Source organism: Arachis hypogaea, chromosome 11, assembly GCF_003086295.3.
Source record: "Arachis hypogaea cultivar Tifrunner chromosome 11, arahy.Tifrunner.gnm2.J5K5, whole genome shotgun sequence".
In the NCBI taxonomy this organism is placed as follows: Eukaryota; Viridiplantae; Streptophyta; class Magnoliopsida; order Fabales; family Fabaceae; genus Arachis; species Arachis hypogaea.
Genome location: NC_092046.1, coordinates 120,253,785 through 120,264,039, shown reverse-complemented (window position 1 = coordinate 120,264,039; position 10,255 = coordinate 120,253,785). Strand labels below are relative to the sequence as shown.

General features: G+C 41.0%; 1 non-coding gene across 1 annotated transcript; it reads left to right on the top strand.

The window, feature by feature from the left end:
• Positions 1-9,253: 9,253 nt before the first annotated feature.
• On the top strand, positions 9,254-9,361 carry LOC112724703 (small nucleolar RNA R71). The gene has a single exon (XR_003163853.1). It is a non-coding gene; the product is annotated as a small nucleolar RNA R71 (small nucleolar RNA).
• The last annotated feature ends 894 nt before the right edge of the window (positions 9,362-10,255 follow it).

Genomic DNA, 10,255 nt, shown 5'->3' with positions numbered 1-10,255 from the left:
CCGATTACCGCACCGTTTGCGGCCACGCATTCACCGCGGAGAGCTCTACAAAACTCATACAATTAATCTTAAGGTAAGCCACATTTTGCTCTTCGAAATTCCAGCCCTTGTTTTCGAGTTTCATGAATGAAATGTTGAGATTTTGGGCTCTTTGATGTTATAGGACCCAACTCTCTTGAAGGAGAAGGTTAATCTTGTCTCCTTGGACCTTGGGTGTGGTAAGATTCTCAACCCTAGTGTAATTTGTTGTTCTATGGTGTTGGGTATTGATATGTTGTGTATGGGTATGATGATTGTGGCTTAGGTTGTGTATATGTGAATATTGGAGCTTGATTGGTGATTTTGGAAAGCTTGGAAGAGGGTTTTGTGTGATAAAATATGTTCTTGGAGGTATTGAGACCTTGAGGGCTTGTGGACAAGTGGTTTAGAAGTGCTCCGGTTGAGCGTGGGAAATTGGCTAAGGTATGGTTTCGGTTTCTCGTATCTAATATGTAATGTGGTAGGAAATACTTAGGCTAGAGGCCATAAGATAGGCATTGAATTGATGATGTTGTTGATTGGTTGAGATATATGATGTGATTATATATGTGATTATGAATATTGATGCCTTGGTTGTGTGATGTATGAGAAAATGCATGTTGTGATATATGCTTGATGAATGATTAAGGTTGAATTGGTGGGTGGTACCATGTTGATGGTGAGTATGATGATGATTATGTATAATGATGGTTGATTTGAAATGGTATTATTGGAAATTGGGATGAGGAAGGATGTATGATATGATATTGTGTTTGTCCTTTAGCCATTTGATTGAGAAGTATTAAAATGGTTGGATGTGGTTTTGGAAATTTGGTAAAATGTCAATGTGTGAGTTGAGGATGGCTTGATGTTGATTTTGGTACATTTTGATTGATTTCAAAGAAAAGGGATGAAATTGGCATGTTTTGATTGATTTTGAAAGGAGTTGAAAGTGGCTTGTTTTGAAAATGGCACTTTATGGTTTTGTATGAAAACATTGTTTTTGGGCATACTTTGATGGGATATAACTTGGACTACGGATCTCTTATTTGTGCCAAATCTATTTAGAAATGAAATTGGATCCGGGATGTCTATACCGTTCGAAGAACGGGTGAAAAACGATTTAAAATGAGAAAGTTATGTCCGTCGGAAGATTGGTGGTTGAATCTGTGAATTTTACAGCTTTTAACTTAGAAAATTTTTAGCAGAATGACCCCCCGCACGTAGGCGCACTTGGCGCGTACGCGCCGTTCTTCGAGAAAGCACCATCCACGCGTGCGCGTGGTGTGCGCGAGCCCGTCGATGCGCTGCACCAAATGCCCAGCCATTTTCCAGAGAGTTGTGCCAGAGTTGTGCCAGTTTTGTGCCTGGGGCGCAAGAGCACCCACGAGTACGTGTGGTTGACGCTCACGCGTCGTTTGGCTATTTTTCAACCCGCGCGTCCGCGCGTATGACGCTTGTGCGTCGATGAGTTTTGTGGCCATCCACGCGTGCGCGTGGAGTGCGCGTACGCGTGGCCCTGTTTTCATCCCAAAGTTGATTTTTGAGTTTTAAAAGCCAAATTTCATACTTCTAAGCCTCCGATCTCACCACTTATGTCTTGAATCATTATAATATGCCTAGCATGAGAAAAAGGGCTAGTGAATGTGGTAACTTGCGAGTGAAGCAAGGGGAAAAATGAATGATCATTGAGGATCAAAGATGATTATGTGAGATGCGGAGGATGGCGGTGGAAGTGCTTGTTGTGCCATGGGCCGAAGGGCCGTAATTGTTAATGAATTGGCTGGTTATGGATTTAACCGTGAGCCGGATGGCTAGATTATTGCCATGATACGGCGGAGCCATGATTATGGCTAAGTATAAATGCATATATGCTGTTGAATGAATTATGAATGTTTGCACTTCCACCATCGGAGATGAGGGTTTCCCTGGGAGGAAGCAGTGGCTAGCCACCACGTGCTATATGGATCATGAATATGATCAAGTTTATGATGAGTATAACTCGAGTTGGGGATGCGCGACAGAGGGACAGTTGGTGCACGAAATTGTGATCTCAAGCAACGGCATCAAAAACTCTGTACGCACGTCTTAATAAATTGTTTTTTTCATTCACAACTTCGATACAACTAACCAGCAAGTGCACTGGGTCGTCCAAGTAATAAACCTTACGTGAGTAAGGGTCGATCCCACAAAGATTGTTGGTATGAAGCAAGCTATGGTCACCTTGTAAATCTCAGTCAGGCGGATATAAAATAGTTATGGAGTTTTCGAAAATACATAATAAAATAAGGATAGAAATACTTATGTAAATCATTGGTGAGAATTTCAGATAAACACATAGAGATGCTTTCGTTCCTCTGAACTTCTGCTTTCCTGCTGTCTTCATCCAATCAGTCTTACTCCTTTCTATGGCTGGCTTTATGTAAGGACATCACCATTGGCAATGGCTACTTTTGATCCTCTCTGGAAAATGGTCTGATGCGCTGTCACTGCATGGCTAATCGTCTGGAGGCATCACCGTTGTCAATGGGTGCATCCCATCCTCTTGTGAAAATGGTCCAAATGCTCTGTCACAGCACGGCTAATCATCTGAGGTTCTCGATCATACTGGAATAGGATTCACCCTCCTTTTGCGTCTGTCACTACGCCCAGCACTCGTGAGTTTGAAGCTCGTCACAGTCATTCAATCCCAGAATCCTACTCGGAATACCACAGACAAGGTTTAGACTTTCTGGATTCTCATGAATGCCGCCATCAATCTAGCTTATACCACGAAGATTCTGATTAAGAGATCCAAGAGATAATCATTCAATCGAAGGTAGAACGGAAGTGGTTGTCAGGCACGCGTTCATAGGGAATGATGATGATTGTCACGTTCATCACATTCATGTTGAAGTGCGAATGAATATCTTAGAAGCAGAATAAGTTGAGTTGAATAGAAAAACAGTAGTACTTTGCGTTAATCTTTGAGGAACAGCAAAACTCTACGCCTTAATCTATGGAGTGCAGAAACTCTACCGTTTGAAAATACATAAGTGATGAAGGTCCAGGTATGGCCGAGAGGCCAGCCCCTAAAACGTGATCAATAGATCAAAATATGATCATAAGATGTCAAATACAATAGTAAAAAGTCTTATTTATACTAAACTAGTTACTAGGGTTTACAGAAGTAAGTAATTGATGCATAAATCCACTTCTGGGGCCCACTTGGTATGTGCTTGGGCTGAGCTTGAATGTTACATGTGTAGAGGCTCTTTCTGGAGTTGAACGCCAGTTTGTAACGTATTTCTGGCGTTCAACTCTGGTTTGTGACGTGTTTCTGGCGTTTAACTCCAGACAGCAGCGTAGAACTGGCGTTCAACGCCCTTTTACGTCGTCTAAACTCGACCAAAGTATGGACTATTATACATTTCTGGAAAGCCCTGGATGTCTACTTTCCAACGCAATTGGAAGCGCTCCACTTTGAGTTCTGTAGGTCCAGAAAATCTACTTTGAGTGTAGGGAGGTCAGAATCCAACAGCATCAGCAGTCCTTCTTCTACCTCTGAATCTGATTTTTGCTCAAGTCCCTCAATTTCAGCCAGAAAATACCTGAAATCATAGAAAAAACACACAAACTCATAGTAAAGTCCAGAAATGTGAATTTAACATAAAAACTAATGAAAACATCCCTAAAAGTAACTAGATTCTACTAAAAACATACTAAAAACAATGCCAAAAAGCGTATAAATTATCCGCTCATCACAACACCAAACTTAAATTGTTGCTTGTCCCCAAGCAACTAAAAATCAAATAGGATAAAAAGAAGAGAATATACTATAAATTCCAAACTATCAATGAAACATAGCTCCAATCAGATGAGCGGGACTTGTAGCTTTTTGCCTCTTGAATAGTTTTGGCATCTCACTTTATCCATTGAAGTTCAGAATGATTGGCATCTATAGGAAATCAGAGTTCAGATAGTGTTATTGATTCTCCTAGTTCAGTATGATGATTCTTGAACACAGCTATTTTATGAGTCTTGGCCATGGCCTTAAGCACTTTGTTTTCCAGTATTACCACCGGATACATAAATGCCACAGACACATAATTAGGTGAACCTTTTCAGATTGTGACTCAGCTTTGCTAAAGTCCCCAATTAGAGGTGTCCAGGGTTCTTAAGCACACTCTTTTTTTGCTTTGGACCTTGACTTTAACCGCTCAGTCTCAAGTTTTCACTTGACACCTTCACGCCACAAGTACATGGTTAGGGACAGCTTGGTTTAGCCGCTTAGGCCAGGATTTTATTCCTTTAGGCCCTCCTATCCACTGATGCTCAAAGCCTTGGGATCATTTTTATTTGCCCTTGCCTTTTGGTTTTAAGGGTTATTGGCTTTTTGCTCTTGCCTCTTGGTTTTAAGAGCTTTTGGCTTTTTCTGCTTGCTTTTTCTTTTTTATTTTTTTTTCGCCTATATATTTTTTTTTCTGCAAGCTTTGTTCTTTGCTGCTTTTTCTTGCTTCAAGAATCATTTTTATGATTTTTCAGATTATCAAATAACATGTCTCCTTGTCATCATTCTTTCAAGAGCCAACATATTTAACATTCTTAAACAACAACTTCAAAAGATAATTAAACTAAGTTCAAGCATTCATTCAGAAAACAAAAAGTATTGTCACCACATCAATATAATTAAACTAAGTTCAAGGATAAATTCAAAACTCATGTACTTCTTGTTCTTTTGAATTAAAACAGTTTTTATTTAAGAGAGGTGATGGATTCATAAGACATTCATAACTTTAAGGCAAAGTTACTAAATACTAATGATCATGTAATAAGACACAAACATAGATAAGCACTTAACATAGAGAAAACGAAAAACAGAGAATTTAAGAACATAGATGGTGGCATTTCCTTCTTGAGGAACCAATGATGTCCTTGAGCTCTTCTATGTCTCTTCCTTGTCTTTGTTGCTCCTCCCTCATTGCTTTTTGATCTTCTCTAATTTCATGAAGGATGATGGAGTACTCTTGATGTTCCACCCTTAATTGTCCTATGTTGGAACTTAATTCTCCTAGGGAGGTGTTGATTTGCTCCCAATAGTTTTGTGGAGGAAAATGCATCCCTTGAGGTATTTCAGGGATTTCTTGATGATGAGCTTCTTCATGTGCCTGTTGAGATCCATGAATGTGCTCTCTTGTTTGCTCCATCCTTTTCTTAGTGATGGACTTCTCTTCCTCAATGGGAATGTCTCCTTCTATGAAAGCTCCAGCTGAGTAACATAGATGGCAAATAAGATGAGGAAAAGCTAGCCTTGCCCCAAGAGAGGGCTTTTCGGCTATTTTGTAGAGTTCAAGGGAGATGACTTCATGAACTTCTACTTCCTCTCCAATCATGATGCTATGGATCACGATGGCCCGATCCACAGTAACTTCAGATCGGTTGCTAGTAGGGATGATGGAGCGTTGGATGAACTCCAACCATCCTCTAGCTACAGACTTGAGGTCCAGTCTTCTTAGTTGAACCGGCTTGCCTTTGGAGTCAATCTTCCATTGAGCTCCTTCCACACATATGTCCATGAGGACTTGGTCCAACCTTTGATTAAAGTTGACCCTTCTAGTGTAGGGGCGTACATCTCCTTGCATCATAGGCAAGTTGAACGCCAACCTCACATTTTCCAGACTAAAATCTAAGTATTTCCCCCGAACCATGGTGAGATAATTCTTTGGGTTCGGGTTCTTACTTTGATCATGGTTCCTAGTGATCCATGCATTGGCATAGAACTCTTGAACCATTAGGATGCCGACTTGTTGGATGGGGTTTGTTAGAACTTCCCAACCTCTTCTTTGGATTTCATGTCGGATCTCCGAATACTCATTTCTCTTGAGTTTGAAAGGGACCTTGGGGATCACCTTCTTCTTGGCCACAACATCATAGAAGTGGTCTTGATGAGCTTTGGAGATGAATCTTTCCATCTCCCATGACTTGGAGGTGGGAGCTTTTGTCTTCCCTTTTCCTTTTCTAGAGGATTCTCCGATCTTGGGTGCCATCAATGGTAATGGAAAAACAAAAAGCTTATGCTTTTACCACACCAAACTTAGAATATTGCCCGCCCTCGAGCAAGAGAAGAAAGAATAGATGAAGAAGAAGAAGAAATGGAGAAGAGGGAGAGAGAGATGTGTTTCGGCCAAGAAGGGGAAGAGAGGGTTATGTTGTGTGAAAATGAAGAAGAATGGAGGGATTTATATAGTGGGGAGAGAGGGTGTTAGGTTCGGCCATTTAGGGTGGGTTGGGTGGAAAATTGATTTTGAATTTTGAAGGTAGGTGGAGTTTATGAGGTAGGTTTATGGGGAAGAGTGGATGGATGTGAGTGGTGAAGGGGTAATAGGTAAGAGGGATTGAGGTGATAGGTGAAGGGTTTTGGGGAAGAGTGTTTATTGGGAAGAGAGGATGATTGAGAAGAGAGAAGAGAGTGAGTAGAGGTAGGTGGGGATCCTGTGGGATCCACAGATCCTGAGGTGATCCTGTGGGGTCCACAGATCCTGAGGTGTTCAAGGATTTACAACCATGACTTGGAGGTGGGAGCTTTTGTCTTCCCTTTTCCTTTTCTAGAGGATTCTCCGGTCTTGGGTGCCATCAATGGTAATGGAAAAACAAAAAGCTTATGCTTTTACCACACCAAACTTAGAATATTGCCCGCCCTCGAGCAAGAGAAGAAAGAATAGATGAAGAAGAAGAAGAAATGGAGAAGAGGGAGAGAGAGATGTGTTTTGGCCAAGAAGGGGAAGAGAGGGTTATGTTGTGTGAAAATGAAGAAGAATGGAGGGATTTATATAGTGGGGAGAGAGGGTGTTAGGTTCGGCCATTTAGGGTGGGTTGGGTGGAAAATTGATTTTGAATTTTGAAGGTAGGTGGAGTTTATGAGGTAGGTTTATGGGGAAGAGTGGATGGATGTGAGTGGTGAAGGGGTAATAGGTAAGAGGGATTGAGGTGATAGGTGAAGGGTTTTGGGGAAGAGTGTTTATTGGGAAGAGAAGATGATTGAGAAGAGAGAAGAGAGTGAGTAGAGGTAGGTGGGGATCCTGTGGGATCCACAGATCCTGAGGTGATCCTGTGGGGTCCACAGATCCTGAGGTGTTCAAGGATTTACAACCTTGCACCAAATTAGGCATGCAATATACCCTTGCACACAACTCTGGGCGTTCAGCGCCAGATTGGTGCTTGTTCTGGGCGTTGAATGCCCATTTGTTGCTCATTTCTGGCGTTGAACGCCAGAACCATGCTTGTTCTGGGCGTTCAGCGCCAGCTCTTCTCCAGGGTGCAATTATGGCGTTCAAACGCCCAGATGCTGCCCATTTTGGGCGTTCAGTGCCAGAACCATGCTCTGTTCTGGTGTTGAACGCCAGCCAGATGCTTCTTACTGGCGTTTAAATGCCAGTGAGATCCTCCTCCAGGGTGTGATTTTTCTTCTGCTGTTTTTGATTTCGTTCTCAATTTTTTTATTTTTTTTGTGACTCCACATGATCATGTACCTATAAAGACATATAACTAATAAAAATATAATTAAATAAAAATTGGGTTGCCTCCCAACAAGCGCTTCTTTAATATAAATATCTTGACAGTGGGCTCTCATGGAGCCTCACAGATGTTCAGAGCATTGTTGAGACTTCCCAACACCAAACTTAGAGTTTGACTGTGGGGGCTCTGGTTGACTCTGTAGTGGGAGAAGCTTACTGTGTCTCTTTTCCATGTTTACAGAAGGATGACCTTGAGTTTTAAACACAAGGAAGTCCTCATTCAATTGAAGGACTAATTCACCTCTGTCAACATCAATCACAGCTCTTGCTGTGGCTAGGAAGGTCTTCCAAGGATGATGGATTCATACTCATCCTTCCCAGTATCTAGGATTATGAAATCAGCAGGGATGTAAAGGCCTTCAACTGTTACTAACACGTCCTCTACTTGTCCATAAGCTTGTTTTCTTGAATTGTCTGCCATCTCTAATGAGATTTTAGTAGCTTGCACCCCAAAGATTCCCAGTTTCTCTATTATAGAGAGGGGCATGAGGTTTATCCCTGAACCAAGGTCACTCAGAGCCTTTTCAAAGATCATGGTGCCTATGGTACAAGGTATTACAAACTTTCAGGATCCTGTTTCTTCTGAGGCAATGTCAGTTGATCCAGATCACTTAGTTCATTGGTGAACAAGGGAGGTTCATCTTCTCAAATCTCAATACCAAATAATTTGGTATTCAGCTTCATGATTGCACCAAGGTACTTGGTAACTTTCTCTTCAGTAACATCCTCATTCTCTTCAGAAGATGAATACTCGTCAGAGCTCATGAAGGGCATAAGGAGGTTCAATGGAATCTCTATGGTCTCTAGATGAGTCTCAGATTCCTTTGGTTCCTCAGAGGGAAACTCCTCATTGATCACTGAACGTCCTAGGAGGTCTTCCTCACTGGGATTCACGTCCTCAACCTCCCTTATAGGTTCGGCCATGGTAATTAATTCAATGGCCTTGCACTCTCCTTTTGGATTTTCTTCTGTATTGCTTGGGAGAGTACTAGGAGGGATTTCAGTGATCCTTTTACTCAGCTAGCCCACTTGTGCTTCCAAATTTCTAATGGAGGACCTTGTTTCATTCATGAAACTTACAGTGGCCTTAGATAGATCAGAGACTAAGTTTGCTAAATTAGAGGTATTTTGTTCAGAGTTCTCTGTCTGTTGCTGAGTGGATGATGGAAAAGGTTTACTATTGTTAAACCTATTTCTTCCACCATTATTAAAGCCTTGTTGAGGCTTTTGTTGATCCTTCCATGAGAGATTTGGGTGATTTCTCCATGAGGGGTTATAGGTGTTTCCATAAGGTTCACCCATGTAATTCACGTCTGCTATTGCAGGGTTTTCAGGATCATAAGCTTCCTCTTCAGAAGATGCCTCTTGAGTACTGTTGGATGCAGCTTGCATTCCATTCAGACTTTGAGAAATCATATTGACTTGCTGAGTCAATATTTTATTCTGAGCCAGTATGGCATTCAGAGTATCAATTTCAAGAACTCCCTTCTTCATAGGCGTCCCATTACTCACAGGATTCCTCTCAGAAGTGTACATGAACTGGTTATTAGCAACCATGTCAATGAGTTCTTGAGCTTCTGCAGGAGTTTTCTTTAGGTGAATGGATCCACCTGCAGAAGTATCCAATGACATTTTAGCCAATTCAGAAAGACCATCAATATATCCAGGATGGTCCATTCTGAAAGCATGTCAGAAGGACACTTTTTGGTCAGTTCTTTGTATCTCTCCCAAGCTTCATAGAGGGATTTACCTTCTTTCTGTCTGAAGGTTTGAACATCCACTCTAAGCTTACTCAGCTTTTGAGGAGGAAAGAACTTGGCTAAGAAAGCCTTGACCAACTTATCCCAAGAGTTCAGGCTATCCTTAGGTTGAGAGTCCAACCATATTCTAGCTCTGTCTCTTACAGCAAAAGGGAAAAGCATGAGCCTGTAGACTTCAGGATCTACTCTATTAGTCTTAACAGTATTACAGATCTGCAAAAATTCAGTTAAGAACTGAAAAGGGTCTTCAGATGGAAGTCCATGAAACTTGCAGTTTTGCTGCATCAGAGAAACTAATTGAGGTTTCAGCTCAAAATTGTTTACTCCAATAATGGGGATGGAGATGCTTCTTCCATGTAAATTGGAATTAGGTGCAGTAAAGTCACCAAGCATCCTCCTTGCATTATTATTATTTTCGGCTGCCATCTCCTCTTCTTGTTCGAAAATTTCTGAAAGGTGCTTGCTGGATTGTTGTAATTTAGCTTCTCTTAGTTTCCTCTTCAGAGTCCTTTCAGGTTCTGGATCTGCTTCAACAAGAATGTTCTTGTCCTTGCTCCTGCTCATATGAAAAAGAGGGACAGAAAAATAATAATAATAGGGGTCCTTTTTACCACAGTATAGAGGTCCCTATGTAAATAGAAGAAAAGAAGAAGAAAAAAATTCGAAAACAGATGGAAGAGGGGGTTCGAATTTGGGTGAGATGAAGTGTTAGTAGATGAATAAATAAATAGAAGGAGATAAGAGAGAGAGAGAATTTTCGAAAATAATTTTTGAAAAAGAGTTAGTGATTTTCGAAAATAGTTTTTGAAAAAGGTTAGTAATTTTTCGAAAATTAAAATCAAAAATTAAAATAATTAGTTAATTAAAAGAAATTTTGAAAAAGAGGGAAGATATTTTCGAAAATTAGAGAGAGAGGGAGTTAGT